This window comes from Dipodomys ordii, unplaced genomic scaffold, assembly GCF_000151885.1.
Source record: "Dipodomys ordii isolate 6190 unplaced genomic scaffold, Dord_2.0 Scaffold62, whole genome shotgun sequence".
Classification (NCBI taxonomy): domain Eukaryota; kingdom Metazoa; phylum Chordata; class Mammalia; order Rodentia; family Heteromyidae; genus Dipodomys; species Dipodomys ordii.
This window is the reverse complement of record NW_012267278.1, coordinates 7,280,940-7,304,524: the sequence shown is the minus strand read 5'-3', so window position 1 is coordinate 7,304,524 and position 23,585 is coordinate 7,280,940. Positions and strand designations below refer to the sequence as shown.

Sequence of the window (23,585 nt, the reverse complement as noted above, 5' to 3'; positions counted from 1 at the left end):
AGAGAAAGCAGGGGTTATACTGTGGGGGAGGGATATACAAAGCAACAAAGAGATAATCTTATAAATGCGTTAGAAACTAAACACTGTTGTCAACACTGTAAAGATGAGGTATGCTTACAAAATCCAATGGTATGTGATGATAAAATTTGATTTAGGAAAAGGTTATGTTATTTAAAATAGGAATAACTGCTTTCCCCTCCTAATATACATATCTTCGTCAAATCTAAAATAAAATATTAGTTCCTGCATAATATCATATGCTCTTTATTGTTATGTTAGTACTTTTATAGCTACCCAAATTCAATTCTATTTACAATTCTATTTCTATTAATTTTTTAATACATAGTCTTAGGTTACACTTTTATATTAAATTGACAATGGTATTTAAATACTTTTAAAATTTATTGTTTAGTATTTTAGAACGAAGTCTCAGTTGAATGGCTTCAAATTCCCAGCTCTCCTATCTCATCCTCCTGAATGCTGGGATTGATAGGCATATGTCAGTACTTGTAGTTTTCAGGAAATTTTGAAGTTCTATGATTTTTTTTGTGATTCCCTTAAACATTTATTTTATTTTATTTTTATTTTGAGTGAAATTAATTTACCAGAACTGTGTGTTTGTTATTGGTAGTATTTAACATTTCATAATTCTTCCATTATTATTTGTTTTGTCTTCAAGTTGGAATCTTTTCATTCTGCTTCTAGACCTATTGGTGTTTTTTGGATATGTGCCACAAGCTCTGTGAAGTGGGGATTATGCCACAAACTCCATGGCAGTGCTTAACATGTGTGTTAGTGAATATTGTGTCTTCATTTCATTAATTCATGGATGAAAGGACAAGATGAACCGGCATTTCCTTTATGTATAGCAAAGGACCAGACTGAACATTCTCAGCTTCCACAATAGTGTATATGTAATATACATTACATTCAAGATAAATTATATAGTCTATAATTTTTGGTTCTTTAATTTCATCTTCTCTCTCTCTCTCTCTCTCTCTCTCACACACACACACACACACATATAGGTGTAAGAAAAATATAAATTAAATGTTTTAATCATAATCCTAAATAATGGTGAATTCTGGATTAAAAACTATAAAGGAAGTTGTTTTCTCTGTCAAACTATTAATATTGTTTATCAATATATAAAGAGGTTGTGGAGGTTGTGGTTTTTTTATGAAAGGTTTACTTTTTAAAAAGTATTATTTTCTTGTAAAGTTGCTGTACAGAGAGGTTACTTTTACATCAGTAAGGTAATGAGGACATTTCTTGTTGGGTATTTTTATCCCCTCCTTTGTTTTTCTCCCACCATACCTTCTCTCCCCAATATCCCTCATTAACCCCCCAAAGTTGTAATGTTCATTTCCAACATAGTATCTTGTGGATTTCATTGTTGCCATGGGTCATCTTGTGACCTTGTTTCAGCATTTTGTTATTCCCCTTCTCCTCCCCAAATTAGATAAATGTATATACAAGATGTAAAGTACCAAAATCAAATACAGTGACAACAGGTATATATCATAGGAAGAAGAACATACAAAAGAAACCAAGAAAAAGTCACATAGTACATGAAAAACAATAACAAAGAAAGACCTCTCGTGTCACTATCTTGGGGCTCATTTCGCTTAGCATCATCTAATATGGTCATATGCACATAGCTTTTGAGCTTTTCTGCTTATCTGATAAGATTATTCGAGACATATACTAATTATTGCAAATAAGGGAAACCATGGGACTTATACTAACTTGGGTCCAGCTTACTTTACTCCTGGGGATTAAACTTGGGACTTGAGCACTGTCACTGAACGTTTGTGATCAAGGCTAGAGCTCTATCTCTTGAATCACATTTCCACTTCTGGCTTTTTTTTGGTAGTTCAATTGGAGATAAGCATTTCACCAGTTTACGTTTTTGAAAAACAAGATTTCTACTTACCTTTGTATTTGGAATTTTATGAGGACCAAGTGAATCTAGCAATTCAATATTCTCAGTTAAGTGTAGGTCTACCCATTATGATGGCAAGTTAGTATGACACACATTTGCAAGCAATTTATGTTATGATAAGGCATTTAAAAAATTGCATTGCTTAGTTGAGAAGCTTTCTAGACAATTAGATTATTCTTATTCCAGAATGAATTTTATAGAAAGACGTTGACTGAACTTTAAGAAACTACTTTTTTGAATGATTATTAAATTAATCTTTTAAAATTAATTATATTTAGCTAGTTGCATTAAGGAGTTTCAGTTTGCCATGTCAGCTTATGACAAGTCTTGATCATTGTCACTCTTCCCATTATTTCCATGCATCTGTCCCAACCCACCCCATAAAATCAATCTTAATGACTTTCAATACATTTGAGAATGTTCTCTATTCCTAATGCTGCATAAACTTAAATAGGTAAACTAGATATTAGAAAAATGTGAATTTGTTTCTCTTGATGATAACTATGTCCTATATGAGTGAATAAAAGTACATCCTAAAAAAATTCTCTTAGTGAAAGAATTATTGGTTGAAAATGACTGATCTTTAAAGACTATTACTGATGTTTCCTGGTAGCTCATATTATTGGTGATAACTCCTTCCATATCTTTCAGATATTGTAGTATAATGAATCTACCTTTGGTATTCTGAGAAGAGTTTGTACTGCCAACAAGCTTCATAACTTGGTTAGGTTGACTGTCCGCAAATTGAGGTTAGCAATATCTACTTTGCAAGGTGGTAATATAGGGCATCAAAATAGTTAGGTCAGATGTACAAGTCGCTATGTTGAAAAACAACCTTTACAATTTAGGCGGGTGGGGGCTGTAGTTGAGGAGGTGGGAGGGATGGGATGGTAGATGAAAAACAAAGGAGGAGGACCCAACAATGCTCGATAAGAAATGTACTCATTACCTTGCTCATGTAACTGTAACCTCGCTGTACAGTATTTTCACGATAAAAAAACTTAATATAAAAATAGTTGGGTCAAAGTGTATATCACTGCCTCATGATACTTGATAAATGCTAGGTGTCATTAACAATATTTTACAATTCTAATGACTGTCTACTAGATTGTTGTTTCCATAGACAGTCAGTCTACACTTAAATCATGATTCCAACTCCCATACCAGCTCTTCTTGTGTGTGTGTGTGTGTGTGTGTGTGTGTGTGTGTTTGTTGTTGTTCATGTAAAGTGTCCCATTTTTTTTCTACAGCCAGCCTAGATTGTGATTTTTTTCACTTATATCTATGCATAGCAGGCTGACAGACACATGCCCCCATGTCCGGCTGTTTTTGTTGAGATGGAGGTCTCCCTCATTTTCTCAAGGCTGGCTTGGAACTATGATCTTAATCTGTTTCCAGAATAGCTGGAATTACAGGGGTGACCCCTGGGCCCACCTAGATTGTTCTTCCCTTGAAAACTGGGATTGCACCTATATGGAGATAATCATGATAGTAAGTTAGACTTTGAATATTGATGACAGATGTTTTCTCAGATTGAAGTACAATTCCCTTTGGCAATCCATACATATTTGGAAGTAAATAAAGCTCATTAAAACAGTCTTGAATAAAAGATGTATCTGGGAATGCCTTTCAGACACTTCAATCTGTATTTTGGTATTCCTTTCTCATTCTACTTTATCTTATTTAGAGTAGATTAAAAAAAAACTTTATTGAGTTCAGAAAACTTCCTTCTTTGAAAGCAATTTTCAAGACTAATAAAAGAGCCTAAGAGCCAATGCTAGTTTCATTTTGGCAGACTATGCCATTAACTAAAAATTAATATTATGCATAAAATATAAAGTAAAATCATTGCGGTAAGTAATGATTTTGTCAAATTACTTACACCAATTAACTTGCTTGTAATTACAGATTGCATAATTGCTGCACAGATCTTTCAAAGACAGCATATGTCATATTATCTAAATAGCCACACTTCATTGTGTCTAGACAAAGTTTGATGGCTTTACATTCCAATTGACAAGTGAGGCAATTACTAATCAACATGACCTATAAGTTCTGCATCTGACTTTCCCATGTGTCTTTTCTTTAAAAGCTGCAGTGTCTCTAGGAAGAACTGGATTAATCTGGTTTGAAACTTGGCTTTGCTTAGTAGCAAAGTGTGACCACTGCCATTCACCCCATTACCATCAGCACTCTAGTTCAGAGGTTCCATTCTTTCACTAAACAGTGGACAGGATATGCTAGAAAATAAGTAAATTCTTAGAGGACTTCAGGGATTTTTTTTATTGTGAAAATACTGTACAGAGGGGTTACAATTACATGGACAAGATAATGAGTACATTTCTTATCAAGCATTGTAGCCTCCTCCTTTGTTTCCCCTTCCCATCCTCCCCACCCCCACCAACCTCCCCCTCACCAAAGTTGTAAAGTTCGTTTTCAACATAACGACTTGTACATCTCATTGTTGCAATGGGTCCACCTGTATCCCGAGTTAAACGATTTGTTTTTCCCCTTCCCTTCCACAAATTACACCGACATCAAATACAGTGAAAGCAGGGGTTATACCGTGGGAGAGGGACATACAAAGCAGCAAAGTATTTTTTTTAGAAAAAGTAGCCTATCATTTTCTTTAATAAACACCATTTGTCATAACATCAAACCATCAAATCAAGCTCAGTAAAAATCTGATCTGAAAGTAGTATATATCTTTGTACACAAAATTTCATATAGCTATAACTGGTCAGTGGTTCAACAAGAGGACTTGAAATCTTCAGAGTATTTATACAATATCTCATCCATGAGATATTGAGATATATCCACGAGACCAGAGGTTTTATTTTTATTTCTGAGCTGCATTTGATATCTTCCTCTCTACTGCCCATGCTCCACACAAACTTCCTACTCTTTCTGGAACTGAAGATAACTGTTCTAGTGAAGAGTGACAGATGACAATGCGCTTTGTATCTCAGACGAAGCATCAGGGAACCAATAAGGAGTAAGAGAAGGGTAGAGCAGAATGACCTCTGGAGAGGAGCCAAAAAAGTCAATAAGAGGATAGAGGAAAGCAAGGACATTGAGGTATTATTAGAATGGAATACAAAATGTTTTAAGAAAGAAGGTAATGAGTAATGACATTAAAACCTATAAAGCAGTGAGACACATTAAGTTTAGAAAAGAGTTATGCTCTTTTAATTTTCTTATTTATTTAGATTTTTAAAATATAGAGCAATACTTCTTGACCTTGGTGACGACATTTACAAAAGAGTTAGAAGAAAAGGCAGGATCTTGTCCAAAGCAAATGGATATGCAGGAGGTGGGAATGCCTAGGTTGTAGATCAGTCTTTTCAAGATACTTAGCAGTGAGCAGGAGAGAGAAAAATGTAGGGAAGGGAAAGGCAGTGTGTCCTTCACTTACTGATTTTTGAAGGCAATTTTATGTTTATGTTACCTATCGAAAGTCATCATTCTTGGTAAGCATCCAAGCCTCAAGTGATTAACCAAAACAGCAAATCAATTATGTTATTTAGATGTGCGGTTGGTAATTAGTTTTTCTTGGAAGATTTCCAAAGAAGTTACTTTGCTCTAATTTTGACATTTTTCTTGGTACTTTGCTTTATGATGGATAAAGCATTGTTTAGTGACCTTGAAAATCTCTCACTCTGAATTTACTGCATCCATGATTTGTGGCATAAATTTTGAAGTGTTCATGCCCACTCATTCCGTGACCTAACCAAAGCTCCACATGTTTTTTATCATTCTGTTTTACAGTGAATGATTTCTTTCAGTAAGTTCTGTGCCTCCTTTTATCCCAGAATAATAATAGCAAGAAGGTACAGAAAGAGAAGTTTGACTTATCTAGAAATACTGTGTGGAAGATATCAGAAAGATTCAAACTATGGAGAGAGTTAAGAATCAGAAGATGTTTTGATATTTATTTGTAAAGTAGAGCAAAAAGCTGATGATCTCTAATACTTTGATGAATGTATTTTTCATAATATGAAATGTAAATTTTAGATGATAAAAAGTGATTTCGAATTAGGAAGAAATACATTATTAGACATTGATTTACGAAATACACACTAAAATCACAATTCTACCTTTCTTAAGTGCTGAGATTGTTTTGCATGCATTAGACAAATGAACCAAGTTAGTTCTCATTATCACTTAGTGAATTACTTCTTGTCATTGTTCTCATTTTACATATGAGGAAAATTATGCATCATGCAATTCATTTTGTGTCCACAGATGTGTGGCAAACCTGGAGTGTATACTCAGGAAGGGTGGCTTAAGCACTCATAGGCCAAACCCATGCATTTATGTCTCTAAGTTAGCATCTCTCTTCATAGATACTAGGACAAAGTTCAAATAGTGGTTCAAATATTCCATTTGAAAGATATTGGACCAATATTTGCTTTAATATTCTGAATTTTTAAAGAAAAAATCCAAAAATATTTATTCTTTCTACTGCCATATTTTTTCAAAGCAATATGTGGCTATAGAGAGCATTTATTTTATACCTGTATGATGCCAGGCATATAAAATAGCAAAATAGCTATTAAAATTGCAAACATGAATTATTTTAAAATGTTATTAAAGTAGCAAACATGAATATTCTATATATAGGAGCTTAAGGTTGAAAGTTTCAACTTTTATTCATGTAGTTGACTTATAGATATTGGATGAATAAACATTTTTGAAAGATCAGAGTTCCATGAAAGTAGAAAAGATCAATAGAACATTGGAGCTTTTTGTTTCAATTTTTTAAACAGCTGCTGATATTGATAGCTCATGATACTTAAATAACTGAGACTATTATATATTCAAAGATCTCAAATCATAACCTTATGGGCATATTTTGTGGAATTTGTGAAGTGGGCAAAGAATTAAGGGAGAGTCCAGCACCTTTTTCATTGGTTATTTTGAGTTAAATTTCTGGATTTATGCCTAGACCATCCTGGGCTGAGGTCCTTCCTGTTTAACTGGAGGATCAGGTGCGCAGCACTGTACCCAGGCACAGGTTGAGATGTCATCTCAAAAACTTTTGAATCCAGGCTGGCTTCTAACTATAATCTTATAATCTCTGCTTCCCAAGGAGCTACAGTTACAGGCATAGGCCAGTGTACTTGGGTTGTCCTATTTGTATAAAGCTCAAATAAAATAAAAAGTAATATATATATATATATATATATATATAATATTATAAAACAAAATATGAGACCTATAAAATAAAAGTAAGATACATATAAATATACATGAAAATCAAATATATAACACTCTTTTTGTAAAAAAGATGCAAGGAGAAAAGTAGAACCCCCCCCCCAAATCAGGAAATGAGGTCATGGGGAAATAAGCTGTTGATGAGAGAAAGACAATGGGGAAATTCTAGGATTTCAGCACGAGTTACTCTGATCATTTGGTTCCTCAGATGGCATAAACACTAATTATTTGGGATCCATTAAATGCTACATGGGGAATAAAGGTAAAAGACAATTGTTGATTTTTGCTGTTTGTCTTGTATAGACCTTAAGAGAAACTGGGAAAATGGAACGTTGAAGCAAGTAAGATGTGCTCATGAGTTCAACAATAGGTTTACTGAGTTTTTTAAAAAGGGCTAGCCCATCCTTCTTTAAAACTTTATATTTTAATTTTCACTGTTTTCCATACTAAAAGCATATGAGAAAATTAAATTTGACAAATATTTATGGAGTTTACTCACTACTTTCAAGAGACAGATTCATTTCTGCTGGAATATCTAGCGTGAGGAAGACAGAGGTCTGTTCTTTGGGAACTTGGAGTCTGTTAAGGCCAAGAGGAGACATGCATCTAGTGTTCTAATTAGTACACATTCTGAAAACACACCCTGCTAGGCAAATTGAAACGAACAAGTCTTAAGAGCAATCCATCTCAATATAAAAATTATTAAAGGGCAAAACATTATACAGCAAATAAATCTAGACAAAAATTTAGTTCCAAGTTTCCCTTATTAAGTCAAAAGTATCAATAACTGTGATGTGGCTTATTTCAAAGGGATATTTATTTTCATGCTAGAGACATTTGTCCTGAATGGCATTATGACTTACTGTCATTGAATATTTATTCATTTACTAGCAATCGGTTTTTTATTTATTAGGAAACCTTTCACAACTTTCACAAAGCATTGCCATTTTATATAGCTAAATATTTCATTGCTTACATAAGAAATGCAAGTAAATTTTTTGAAATGCGAATTTATCTATGGGTATACTTTTCTATCATCTTGTAAAATTTAATAATCTATATGCAGTTCCACACTGGAATGGGTATATGGATCTTTAGAGTAAATATATCTTTCAATGACGTAGGAATTATAGGAATTCAAAGCACCCAAGTCAACTCTGAGTGATTTCAAACGAAGAGAACTGCATAGTGCATCATTTTGATTTTATCAAAAAAATACCCCTATGAGAGGGTTTTAGTTTTTTTTTTCTTTATAATTTGTTTGCTTTTGTTACTGGGGACTGAACCTAGGGCCCCTTGATTCATAGCTAAGAGTTCTATGACTTCATTTCAGCCCAATCCTTTTAGTTTTGCTTTGTAGACAATCTCCCTATCTTTGATCAGGCCGCCATTAATTATTTATTTATTTTGGTCTGTTGTGGGGCTTGAACTCTGGCCCTGGGTGCTGTCCCTCAGCTCTTCAGCTCAAGGCGAGCGCTCTACCACTTTAGCCACAGTGCCACTTCCAGTTTGCTGGCGGTTAATTGGAGATAAGAGTCTCACGGACTTTCCTGCCCGAGCTGGCTTGGAACCATGATCCTCAGATCAGCCTCTTGACTAGCTAGGATTACAGGTGTGAACCACCGGCACCTGGCATCAGGCTGTCTTTAAACCAAACTTCTTCCACATCTGCTTCCAAAGTAGCTGAGAACAAAGATGTGTTCAACCATCCTTTTTTTTTTTTTTTTAAAAAAATATAACTACAAGAGTGAAGTCCAAATCACTTTTAAAAATCAAAGAACTACAAGTTAGAGTTTATAGTTGTAATTATTTCAGTTGTGAAAATCAAAACCCAAATACCATACCTACTTGCATGTGTTACCTTGACCCAAATTAAATGATAAATGATATCTAAACTACTGATGAAGCAGTTTATGCAAGAGGAGACCAAGATGGTCTTCAGGTGAGATGAGGATGGAAATTATATCAAATTTTATCATTAAAAAGAGGAAAATCAATGATTGATTTTGTTTTGGAACTAACAAAATTCATGAACAAAAGTAGAAGAGAAGACATGACTTATACTCATGGCAAGTAAATCCTGTGATTTCATGGAATTGCGTGGGAAAGAGCTTTGTCCTGGCCCTATTAGAGAAAGTTCATCAGTGCATCTTAGTGGCCTATATTGTGTTCTTAGAGTTGGGAGAGAGTTGAGGAGGAGTCAAGTTTCAAACAAAAAGATAATACAATTACTGTTATCAAAAAAAAAAAAGGTACAGTGAATGCCAGGCAGGCAACAAATGATAAGCATCTAATAGAGTAGGACTCACAAAATAGCATAAAATAATTGATCTGAAAGAGGAAATAGTCTGATTTCTTTTCATAATGTTGCAGGAAACTTTCAGGACTTTATGTGTATCTTGTTACCTAAGCTTTGGGGAAGTCGCTATGGTACCAGGTAAATATTTTTTTCAGACTGGAAATACTGATTACAGTTACCTTATCATAAAGAGAATTTTTAATGGATTTACCAGAAACACTCTTCCAGTAACAAATCATTCATTGCAATTTAATTTGACCATAAGTCTGCATCCATTTATTTATGTGGCTTAATGGAAAAAGACAGAGGTTTATATGACCCGGCTTGTTGACCTGTAACTATTGAGTTTCTGGTCTTCCTCAATTATTTAATGAATGAGATTGTTAGGAAAGATCCATAAGATTTCTTAAAATTATATAAAATATTAAAATCATGTAGCTCTGAGTGTTACAAATAAAATTAAGTTTAAAACAGAATAAGATCTCTTATGGAGAGATTTTCTTCTGGGTTTACTTAATGTTTACTTAAATTTTGTATGTACATCATCTAATTCAATATATTATGCATTTGTTCTCCACCCAAATTATAAAAGTAAAAACTTATATTATTAGAAAAATGAATATAAAATAGATTACCATCTCTATTTCTCTGGTAGGAAATTAGGAAAATGATAACAGAAAATGGTGACTTTTCAGGGTAAGTTGGGGATTGATTCAGGGAGAAATGATGCAAGGAGTGACATTCATCAAGATCCATTGTACTCAAAAATTGAAAAGCTAAAAGTAAGCCCTTTTGTACAATCATGTAAAAATAGTAAATCTAAATTTAATAACAAATAGCATGTGACTGTTCATCAAAGTCGTATGGTAAGATGACCTTGAAGGTAATATTTCTTTTCTTTTTGTAGTACTTTGCATTGACTCAGACCTACAGGATCCTGGCAAACCCTTAAGTTGAGCTAAACTTGTTCTGTTTTGAATGTTGTTTCATATGTTTTGTACTTTGTTTTTGATAAAGAGCCTCCAAGTTTGCCAAGACTTGGATTACATTAACAACATTCCTGCTTCTGCTTCTTAAGTAGCTGAGATTACACCATTTTAAGTGAAGATACTTTCATATAGTCTTGTTTCTGGTTTGTTTACATGTTGTTTACAATAATGTTTATAAAATGTAGTTAATAGTTTGAAACCAACTCTGAAAAAATGGATTTATATCATAGTTCTTGGTACTCTGCATTAATTATTGGTAATATAATAAGGCAAAACTGGAAATTACCCAAAGAATGTATTCTAAAAACTTAGTTCTGAAAGCTTCATTTCCTAAAATATTTTTTAAAACAAATTTTGTTTAATATCATCATTGGTTAAATATATGTATATAATGCATATATACCTTTATATATTGTTAAGGACATATTTTCATTTCTGAGTGACATTCTATACCATATGTATTACAAAATATGCAATGTACAAATTTTAAAAAAGAAGACCAAAGTAGACAACTGAGTTAACATTCTTAATTTTTATTATAAACATGAGGTACAGAAGGATTACAGTTATGTAAGTAAGGTAAAGGGTACATTTCCTTTTGGATAATGTCACCCCTTCCTGTCCCAGCTTTTCCCACCTATCCCCACCCACAAATTTTATAGTCATTTTCAACGTAATATCTAGTGAAGTACCACTGCTACATTGACAACTGATCTTTGAGGGAGAAACATTTTGTTGTTTTATTCCTGCTGCTGCAAACATTTCTGCTTTGATAAAATTGAGCAATGAAATATAAGGTAAGACAATTAAATATTGACCATTATTTTACAACTTGGCTTAGCATTTGGATTGCAAGCATTGGTTCTATTATAGATTTATTAGATATTTAATGTATGTATTATTAAGGTGATAACTCATGAAGATAAAAAGATTGCAAATGCAAATTGTTGGCCAGAATATTTGCCATGACTGCCGAAATCCAGTGGATGAACAATGTCCATTGAGTCGCTTACTCTGCTTGCAAAGTAAAAGATATATTTTTAGTACAGGCTTTCAAAATCATGTGAAATCTTTCACATACTATTTCACATAAGTAAAATATTTCTAGGCACCCAATTTATTCCATTTTTGTTTTTACAGTATTAGTTTTTTTCAACAAGTTAGTTTTTACACAAAACTCACAATCCTCTATGTGAGTCATAAATAGCAATTATGTTCGCCTCCATCTCAATGCAAAGAATTCTAAAGATTCACAGTATTTGAAAATTATGTTATCAAAAGGTTTACTGCTTTAACAAGCCCCCTTCATATTAAGAAAACGAATGCCAAAATCTTTTGCCTACGACTAGTATAAATAGTGGCTTTTCAGTATGTGATATTCTTATGATCTCCAACGTTTGCTTTTATTTTTAGTTAGTCTTACTAACACTGTTATATGTGATGTTTACTAATCTTATTAACACTGTTATATGTGATTGTTTTATCATGAGATATTATTTTAAGGGACTCATTTGCTATTGCAATTATATATTTTTTCTTTTGTGGTTACTGCTAAAAAGTAAAAAGGAGTTATGTTTTCTTTTTTGCATATTTTTATTGTCAAGGTGATGTACACAGGGGTTATAGTTACATAAGTAAGGTAATAAGTACATTTCTTGTTAAACTTGTTACCCCTTCCCTCATCTTTCTCCTACTTTCCCCCCCCACCCCCAAGTTTTACAGATCATTTCCAACATCTGCCTTGTGTATGTCATTGTTGTATTGGTTCCCCCTTGTCTTTTGTCTCACCATTCTGTTGTTCCCCTTCCCTTCCCTAATTAAAATTAATATATATATACATATAATACCAGCATACTAGAATCAAATAGAGTGACAATAATGGGAAGAACATACAAAAGACACAAAAATTCACATAGTACATTAAAAACAACAACAACAAAGAGAAAACCTCTTGTGTCCATGTCTTAGAGTTCATTTCACTTAGCATCATCTTATTATTGAAGCTATGAAACCAATATGCCAATCAAAGACATGTAAGAGTCAGAGCAGTGTGGCAATCCTGCCACTTATAAAAGAATGAAAGTTAAACAGGGGCTTTTCTTAAAAGAACAAGAACCTCATGTTAAATTACATCTCTAACAAAGACATGCACTATTAGATTTGTTCAAAGTAAGACTGAATTTCTTCAGTTTTTTTTTGAGATAAAGTTAAGCAGCTCTTTTGTGGGAATTCATGGAAACACTGAAATCCTGAAATGACATGTATAATTTTTGAGGACATCTTGAAATCCTCAGTTCCTGAAGAAGATGGATGATGATACAGTAATTCCTCCTTGCTTAAATAACCTGAAAGCAAACTGCCTATGTTTTACACACTGTTCATTTACATGCACATAGATAAAATAAAATATAGACTTACATTGAGTTAGAAATTTGGCTGCCTTCCCAGCAAAAGGCAAGTATATAAAAACTCAATTTCCTCCTCTGTTAAACAAGTTGGCATCTTTATCCGTGTGTGTGTGTGTGTGTGTGTGTGTGTGTGTGTGTGAGAGAGAGAGAGAGAGAGAGAGAGAGAGAGAGAGAGGGAGAGAGAGAGAGAGAGAGAGAGAGAGAGAGAGAGAGAGAGAGAGAGGGAGAGAGAGAGAGACAGAAAGACACACAGAGACAGAGAGACAAAGAAAGAGACAGAGAGACACAGAGAGAGACAGAGAGGCAGAGAGAAAGAGACAGAGACAGAGAGGGAAGGAACAACATAGAAAGAGGGAGAGAACATATGATCATTTTGGTAATTTTGATTCTGGCAATTAGCAAGAGTAATGCTGTGTTCTTAGATACACTTCTTTGATGAACCAAATTGGGAAAATTTACGGGTTACTGTAAAAACAATAGTTTATCACCTTAGTGGCGCTGTAGCTCAAGTGGTAGAGTGCTAGTTTTGAGCTGAGGAGCTGAGGGACAGTGCTCAGGCCCAGAGTTCAAGCCTCACGACCCTCAAAAAAATAGCTTATCACCTATTTTTTTCCTGAAATTCATTTCTGCCCTTGCCTATTTTTATCAAATATATTGAGTGCTTAATCAATGAGCTGAAGACTAGACTCCATGAGAAAGGAGGTCGGCTGTTACTAAGACCATTAATTTGTACTTCATGCAAAGAGATCATTATTAGTAGCCAATCTAGTAATCTCATGTTTATCTGCTTTAGAAGAATGATAATGTTTGAACTCACTTATTTTTTTCATCTTTGATGAAATATTGTTAAATGTGGTATTTACCATGTATGAGAAAGCCAATATTCCGGTAAAGTTTCCAACTCTGTATTGTCTTCTAAGTTATACTTCATTATGTGCTTCTATTAGGGATTAAGCAAATGGAAAACCACTCTTGACTTTTAAATCTTGACTCTAGTTATAGCAAACACATTACCTTCTAAGAGGACAGTGTGTAATAATACCTTTCAATGAAGTAGCACATGTCCACAGTTTTGACTTTATTCTTTGTTTTTCTGTTCTTTAACAATATTTCAAATTCTACTATCAATTAAATAAGCTAATGATAATCTAAGATACATGTAGGAGATTGTGAATTGTGGCATTATCAGCCATAGCATAATTGTCCTTTTTTAATTTCTTTATGATTTTCATACTTAGGAATTGATTCCCTTATGTCTTTTGCCCATCATAAAATTATCTGGACATTTTAAGCTGCTGATATTCTAACTGGAAGCTAATCTTTTTTAAACAGGAAAAATAATTTTGTATTTCTCCCAAATAGAGCTGTTATGAATGTTTTGAGCCCCCAAGTGTTTTGAGTTATTAAAACTATAAGATGAAATGTTTATTGGAATGTGTCTTGTTGCTAAGACAAATATGTTGGCAATAAAGTGAAGAGAAGAGCAATGCTGTTTGTTTAATTGTAGTTAGAGAGAAAAGTCACTGTTAATGTACCACAGCTTTAAATGGCACTTCTGTGTGTGATAAAAGCAAAAAGTACTTTCATTAGTTAAAAAGATGGAAATGGTTTTGGGTCCTACTTATATAAAAGCTCTGCTTTCACATGTATTCCATTTGAACTTGGGGCATATATAATTTCCTTTTGTTAAACATGTAATCTGTCAGCTAATCAGCAAAAATTGATTGCACATCTTTTCCGCACCGTGTGTTCTGTTATTTTCTCTGCAGAATTCAAAGATGGTAAGATGAGGTAAGTGGCTTCCTATCACAGTGAAGAGGCAAGAAATCCTCCACATAAAGCAGTTAGCAGTATTTGCTGATGAATGAAGAGGTGATAAAACTAGGGGCACCAATCAGCACTTCCTGAAATACTCCATAAAACATTATTTTGTTGAAAGGCTCTGGCCAATGTATTTGGGAAATGTGGCTCAGTACATATTTCCTATAGAGCTTGGCAGCTCCTGTCTTTCATAGTCAAGGGCCTGGTATAAGCAAGCCTATAAAATCATTTGTCCAAACAATTTTTGAAGTTTATTTGACCATGTCCTATGTGTCTCTTGTAAGAACCTACACTAGAGAGGTATTTTTTTTAACTTAGTGTCTTATTAACTAATTATTAAATCTATTAAAGCATCCCCCTTGGATGTAGGCATGCTTACTTTTAAAGACTAAATTGTTGATTTAAAAGTGTTATCTTTTGCAAGGAATTACTGAGGTCAGTGGAGATTGTTGACAACTTTTCCTCCGGCAAAGTTGTCAACTCAAGTAAAAATGCAAGATATAAGTGCTCTTTGACACTGGAAACATACTTCTAGTCATTTACCTATATTCAAAACTTCTCTTTTATAAGAACAATCTCATTAGCATGGCATAAAATATTCTTCACAATATGTCCCTTATATTTCTTTGGATGAATGGATATACACGGCATATGATACTATAATGAAGAGCACACATGCATGTTTGGAGGACAGAAGGACTGGGAAAGATTCATGAAACAGGTGGGACTTACATCATCCATAGGGTTCCAGCAGTATTTTGATTGAAGAGACTTCATTATGAACTTGAAATTTAGAAGTCTAAGGTCAGATGAACAGTTGACATATTACGGATTAAAGCTGTTGTGTGGTTGTTTTGCTTTTTTGCTGGTGGTATTATTATATATCAGGCAGATACATAAAGATTTTCTTATATTATTGTAATCCAAAACTTATCTCATTATATTAATGTGATTATTTTACTTCTCAAAAATTTAAGGTTTATTTAATCTCCCAAAATCAAACTGTTAGGGGATGTTAGAGATTGCTAATTCCATTTGGAGGTTGGAATTTAGTCAGTATCAGGAGAGTGTTTTCTAAGTCCCAGAAGATAAATGTCTTCTAAATCTTTCTGAGGGAAAATGAGGTTTCTATCCTATTGAGAGTCATGTTATCTGACAGTTATGAATGGGATAGTAAAAGGAGAAATTCTGAATCCCTGCTCATGCTTCAATTCAACCATACTTACACATGCAATACATGAGGTTCTAAATTCTGAAGTTTCCTTGATTTAAGTGGAACAGTTTTAACTGCCTATCTGGTGCTTGGTACTTTCGTTTTTCTTAAGGAATTTTATAATATCAAGCATGAAAATATATACAACTGACATTCTTTTGATGACTGACATTCTTTTCTTTTAATGTAATCAGTCAGAGTTGAAGTTAAAATCTGGTTTGTGAAAAAAATAAATCCACCTATTTATTTTTCATTACAGAACACAGGAGAAAGTGATTGGAAAACAGATTGCTTTAAATCTGTTTCTACAAAAGCCGTGGAAAAATCAAAGTTATCCTTTGTTTTCCCCCTGGGTTATTTCATTCTGAGGTATAAACTATAATGATGATCAAGTATAGAATTCTCAATTGAATGGAACTTAATAAAGTTTCTAACTTATTATATATCCCAGAGAAATAATTTTTCTTTGAAATTCTAAAGTATCTACATTTTAAAAAAACTTTTCCTGACATTTCTTAGTTAACTGTTATACTGGGACTTTTTTTTCCTGGACTATTCAGTATGCTCATTATCATTTGCTTATTCTAATACATTTTGATAGGGCTCAGTAATCAATGGAGGAATATGTACAGAGAATTGAGTAGTTATTAATAAACGGCTATTATGCATTTAATATTTCAGCAGTTGGATTGCCAGTTGAGAAGAGAACATAAAAGGTACATAGGGAATTGAGCACAATGATAATACTGGCTGTTCTTTGCTGCAAAAGCCTGCAAATCTTATTGCATATAGCAACTGGGCCAGGAACTTCTTGTTTATTTGGTAGACAGTTTTATTTGGCATGTGATTTGCAACTAATTTTTGAGAAAATTAATTGTTATGGTTAGCAATTTGAATAAGAATTTAAAAATGCAAACAAATGTGAAATGATTGCATAGATTTAGAAGAGCAAAACACTATCCCTGCTGGCATCTGCTAACTCACAGTATAATCCTAGATACTTGGGGGGTAGAATTAGGTGGATCAAGATTCTAGGCCAGACAAGACAAAAATGGCCATAAGACACTAACTTAATAGAAAAAGCTGGGAGTAGTGACTCTGGCTTGTTGTCCGTGCTATGATAGGAAGAACAAATAAGAGATTCCTGTCAAATTGTCTCAGGCTGAAAGCAAATCTCTATCCAAAATAACTGTTGCAACAAAGGCCAGGAAGTGGCTTAATCAGTGGAGTTTCTCCTTAAGAAGTACTCAAAGAAACAAACAAAACCCCCCACAATATCATTAGTATCCTCCACAATTCAATACCAGTCAATGAGAATTAACATTGCAGTCCTATAAGGCAGAGCAGTGTCTTGAGATTGCTGAGAAAATTCAATTTTGTCTCTGAGTATTGTCATGTATAATGTGTTCAAAATTACTATTTATATACACTGTGTATGTAAATATGTATACAAGTGCATACATATATATATACATTTAAAAGAAATATTTTAAAAGAAAGTTAATATGTTAAAAAAACAAATTAGTAACATTTGTCCTAGTTATTGTTTCTGTACATAATTATACAGATGGCATTTTGAAAAAAATTATACTTCCAGATGAAAATATTTATAATCATTTGCTATAATTAGTTTCTCTACAGAAATAAAAGCCTAAAAGTTATAATTTCAAAACTACAGTACCAATTCCAATTTCTAGTAAATGGTGTTTTCTTATGTAGCTGGGAAAATAAAACTATCATACACCATAAAGCTATCTAGATTTAATTGAGTTCACATGTATTTTAATAGTTGTTAACTTATTTATTTATAAATAAAACATTGACACAAATCATTAACTTTATTGGAAAATCAACATTTATAAGATTTTTTCTATATATTTCAGAGTATTATTTTAAGGAATTATTAGTTCAAGAAATTAGCCATTTAATGCATCCTTATGCAAACCGTTATTTCTGTTCCAAATATCACATTGCATTCCTTGTCAACATAAAACTGCTTTCTCTAATGACTTTATTCAAGGTTACAAAACTTACAAAAATTGAGCAGAGAAATTTTTCATTTCAAAATAAAATGAAATAGCTGGGCACCGGTGGCTCATGTTTGTGGTCCTGGTACTTAGAGGTCAAAGCCAGCTAGGACCAAAAAGACCCCTTAAGGCTCTTATGTCCAACTAACCACTCAACAAGTGGAAATAGTACAGTGGCTCAATGGTAGATCACTAGCCTTGAGCACAAAGAGCCTCAGACACAGAATCCAGGCATGGAGTTCAAGCCCCACAACTGGCAAAGAAAAAAAAGAAAGAAAAGGAGACAGAGATGAAATAAAATAAGAAAGTGCTTTTTGATTTTTTTTTTTTTCAGCTCAAGGCTAGTACTCTACCACTTGAGGCCACAGCACCACTTCTGGATTTTTGAGTGGGTTATTGGAGTTAAAAGTCTCAAAGTGGTTTTTTTTTAAAGTCATTATTATACACAGATAATCATTGTCTAGTTTCCTTAGTGATAATTTACATTTATTGTGAAATAAGTTGAGTATTCACTTTATACTCCTTTAGCCTTCTCTTTCCTGGTTTATGCTTTGTAGAGAAAAAGATTAATAAGAACCAAATAGAAAAAGCTCGGCTTTATTTTAATCCAAACATAAAAGAAGTTTAATTTTCTTAGAAATGTATTGTCTAGAATAAAAGAAGTTATTTAAAGTAAGACAGACTATTCTTACTTATTGAAACTTCAATACATATTTGGTGTACTTGTTTTCATGAATATGAAACTTTTTTAAAAGTTTTATGGAAATAGCATCATCTTAGAAATTGCATCACTGTAGATTTGTTGAGTACCTGCAATATTCATTACAGCTATCAGAAGTTTAGGGATAACAAAACACTTTGAAGAAAATCTCTAGAAATGAATTACTTAGGAAACTTTGCAATTTAAATTATAAAGTTATTTTTTTTTAGTTTCGTAAAATACATTTGTTATTTTTGACCCCAAACATTTATTTTTTTCCTTTTCTTAACTCATCTATACCTCCCCTCTTTCCTGCTTTTTTTTATTTAACTAATCACCACGAAACTTTTTGATCTCTTCTGTATTAGTCCAGAAAGGCCAGCTATGATGTATTAAATGAAAGACTAAACCCTCAGTGCCCTAGCAAACTAAAATGTGAGTGTGAACTCACATATGGCTGTTGTGTATTAAAATAGGCTGTTAGGGCCTGCTGTTCTTAATGCAGTATCTGTATTTCTCTTTGCTTCCATCTGAAACAGTTTTTGTAGAACTTCTTTCTGGAAGGAATATTTGCCCACATATCCTGGAAAGGCAACACTGGTGGGCATTAGCATTTTCTACCAAACCTTCTGAAAAAAATGTATTTTTTTCTCCATCTTTCTTCTGTTTGATCTCTCTGGTATCACTCTCTTCCATAGCCTTTATTATAATGGATTATTTAGCTGTTCCTCTTTTGACTGTAAGCTTCCGAATTTCTGGAGCTGTATCTATTCTTGTTCATTATTTTATTTATATCATATAACAAAACAGCCATATTTTGAATTATGAACTAATCTGTTTCTATAGTTTACATTTAATTAGTGTTTTAAATACATATGTTGCATCTGTATATTAGTTTCTATTAGATCTCCCGTGGTTTAATTATGATGTACACCTAATATGTGGCATGAAAATTATTTCAGAGTGGGTAAATCAACTATATAGTATATGTTATATAATGGATACTATTTAAAATATGTATTAGGAATGACTGTCTATCTAAATAGAGAAAAACTTTAACATGAGGAAGTTTGAAATGATTTTCTAGCCTTCCCTATACAATTAACCAAGTTTTAATTATTGACTTACTATGATGAAGACAATGCCAGAAATTTGTTAGGGAAAAACCCAAGGCAAATCAAGGTGAATAATCTCTGTCCTCAAACTGCTGACGTGTATTAGAGATAAGATCTGCACACAAACTACAACAGTGAATAAAGTCCTATGGAGGATAAGAATTGGGGCTGTGATTTCTAGATCAGCTATCAACAGTAAATTTAATCAAAATATACCAAGGGTTGCTTATTATGAATGAAGGAACATTTGATGTGAGCATTCAATGCTTGAGTGTATTGGAAAGGACAGCATGCCATTGAAGAAGAAAGAAATCTGGAAATATGCTCCTATGTGCACACTGAACATAAGTAGTGCTCAACAAAATCATATATATATCATTATATAGTTATTGTTATCTATCATCTATCTATATCTTATTTAAACAAGATTATGCATATGTTTTTATTCCACGAGGAATATAATTTAGTTATCTTTTATATATCCAATTACACATAAATGATAGTTTAGATTGTATCTATATTATCAATAGAATGAATATTCATAACAGAAGCAGTATTTATGATTACTTTCAAAGATTCAGAGAACTATGTGTGATACTGATTCTGGGGTTGTCATATCCTATTGCTAATGGTGGTATGCTAATTCTTAATAATGACAATGTGTTAGATCCATCTAAACTTTGAGAAGCCTAAGTCCTATTTTCAGATATGTAGGAAAATAGTGACTATGGAGAAAATACCTCTGATGCTGAAACACAGGACCCTAGTTAACAATTTCTCCCCTTTTAAAAATCTGAAACCTTTACTTTCAAATGATTATTTATTTACTTTTGGTTGTGATGGTGGCTTACTCTGTAGCCCAGACTGGCCTCAAGCACAATCCTCTTGTTTCTGTCTCCTGAATACTTAGATTCTAGCTGTGTGCCACCATGCCCAATGTCATTTGACATATAAAGGACTAATTTTGAAACTTATAGAAAAGCAAAGTTGTAATTATTTACATACTTCAAACCCTGGTTTTAATTTCCTTATTCTTTAGGATGAGTCAAGCTTACTTGTATGCTAGCACTCATTTCGTAAAATATTACAAGTGTGCATTGAATTTCAAACATTACCCAAGTGAACATCTTTAAGAAAATAATGTGCATTGTATAATTACACACAGTGGCTTCTATTCTATAAGGGTAGAATACCAAGTTGGTATATTAATCAGACTCAATTCTTTCACACTTTACTCCTTGGAGTCCGGCTGCTGTTTCAAGGAGTGCATAATGTGGTGAATAACAGGGAAGAAAACAAACATTACCTATGCTATAGAAAGTGCAGAAGTAATGTTTAGCAAGATGCATTTGAAGTTGTGGGGATTAATTAGAATGTATTAACAAGAAGCAGCTGCAGAAATGCTGTGACAAATCGATTCCTAATCTGTACCCAGGATCTGCCCAATTCCATGTAGATCACTCATTTCTTGTTATTGTCCATAGTTATCCTGGACTTCAGAAAAGAATAAAGAAAACTGCCATCAGTTCCATCATTACTAATATTTTTACAACTAATGGATTGCTTCTCTGTTTACTCAACAATTCATGATTTACTATTTATTGTATTTTAAAAAGTGATGCTCATTGACAGGATATTTAAAAAAATACAAAATTGAAAAGGAAAGTTAAGCTAGAAATTCTAGCAATGAAGGTAGATACAAAAAGCCACTCAAAATTGCTTTATTGAAGATGTTTAATCAGAAAGAAAATTAAAAAAATAAATCAGAATATTTTAACTCATTTTAAGGGACATTTGTTGGGCAATAAAAATAATGAAATCAGTTATTTTTCCATCTAGTATGAGTTCAGTATGGTAGATTTAATGATGTTGGATCTGTTGATTAGTACTGATTTTCTAGTACCAGATGTGTAGGTATAGATGGTTCATTTTTCTTCAGATAAGTAGAACTTAATAGAGGGAGCCCAGAATCAGAGTTGGCTAAGTGTGGATGTGGTATGACATTTTTTGTGGTACCTAGAGGGTGGAAAGAGTAAGATCTACTGTCATAAAGATGCTGATACATTTGTAATCCTAGCTATGCAGGAGGCTGAGGTCTGGAAGATTATAATTCAAGGTCATCCTGGACAGAAAAGTTGTCTAGATTTCATTTCCAAAGTAACTAGCAAAGACAAAGGTCCCATGGTCTCCCTTATTTGTAATAATTAGTATATGTCTAGGACAATCTTAGCAGATGAACAGAATAACTCAATAGCTCTGTACATATGACCATATAAAATGATGCTAAGTGAAATGAACTGGACATAGGAGGTTTTTCATTGTTGTTGTTGTTGTTATCAAAGTAGTATGTGATTTCTTTTTCCTTTTGTGATTTTCCCCTATGGTTTATCCCCTGTTGTCATTGCATTTGATTTTAGTACCCTGGGTATTTTCTACACATTTATCTGAACTAGGGAAGGAAATAGTGATGCAAAGGACAAAGTGGGAAACCAATGTAACAGTGATATACACAAGACAATATGTTGGAAATGAGCTGTACATCTTGGAGGGGGGTTGTGGGAAAGATGGAAAAGAAGGGAAGGGGTAACAAGTTAGACAAGAAATATAATCACTACCTTACTTATATAAACTGTAACCCCTCTGTACATCACCTTGACAATAAAATAAAAAATATGCAGGGCACCTATAGGTCACACCTGTAATCTAGCTACTTAGGAAGATGAAATCTGAGGATTGCAGTTCAAAACTAGCCCAGGCAGGAAACTCTGTGAGACTCTTATCTCCAATTAACCACCAGAAAACCGGATGTGGCTCTGTGGCTCAAAGGGTAGATCACTCATCTTGAGCTGAAGAGCTCAGGGACAATGCCCAGGCCCAGAGGACCCACAAAAACCAAAACAAAAAAAAAGAACAACAAAAAAGTCAGAGCTAGAGATGTGGCTCAAGTAGTAGAAGACCCAAGCAAGCAAGCAGAAAGCCCTTAAATCAAACCCAGTACCATGTCCAATATATCAGAGTCATTGGTTTAGAAAAGTTACACATATGTGTGAAACTTGATGTTGTAGCCATGAAAGCATTTGCTTTGGCTTATTTCATTTTTTTTTGTTTGCTTTATTTCTAAAGCTAGGTTTGGGATGAACTGATTTTTTAGAGCCCAGGGCTCACCTGCAAGGTTCTAATAGATCTTTGTCCTGAAACTTTCTAGCATTGCTGTCAATAGGTAGCAGTAGATAATGAGTCTGAGCTGAAATGTTGATTTGGGGCTTTAAATCATAATGTCAAACCATCTTCTTACTATAGTCATATCCTTTGCAGCTATTTCTTGTATCCAATGTTAGTACTGTGGGATATTCATAGCATTCTTTTGGTTAAGATATTTAGGAAAGTCAAGAAAAAGGATTTTCTAAATGATACTCTTGGAATCAAGAAAATCAGCTAGTTAAAGCCTGAGTGAGGCTGTGGCTTACCCTATGAATATTTTCATTATTGTACAAGATTGATACCTCTCATTTTGTCTTAGTAATGGTCCAGATGGAGTATGAAACAACAACAAAATAGGAGTGTATAAGAACCTCATGTACCCAAAAACTAAATTTGCATTATTTATCTTGTCTTTTGCTTTACATTTCAAAATTCTTTAGGGTCATCTCTGGTGTCTACAGATGCTGAAAAAACTCAAAATATAGTTCATGTAATTCAATTTATGTGTTGCCTGTTTTTGGTTTGGTTGGTTTTTTTTTAATCTTCTTCAAAGAAGAGCACCATGAACAAATAACTGTGTGGAGTTTTGCTTGACATTTAGAGAAATGATGACTAAACAAATGTATTACCACCCAATAATTCCATTATAG

At 33.3% G+C, this 23,585-nt stretch overlaps 1 protein-coding gene across 4 annotated transcripts in view; it reads left to right on the top strand.

The window, feature by feature from the left end:
- The window catches only part of Grik2 (glutamate receptor, ionotropic, kainate 2), a 563,545-nt gene that overhangs the window by 104,996 nt on the left and 434,964 nt on the right, over positions 1-23,585 (top strand). The window lies entirely within an intron of this gene.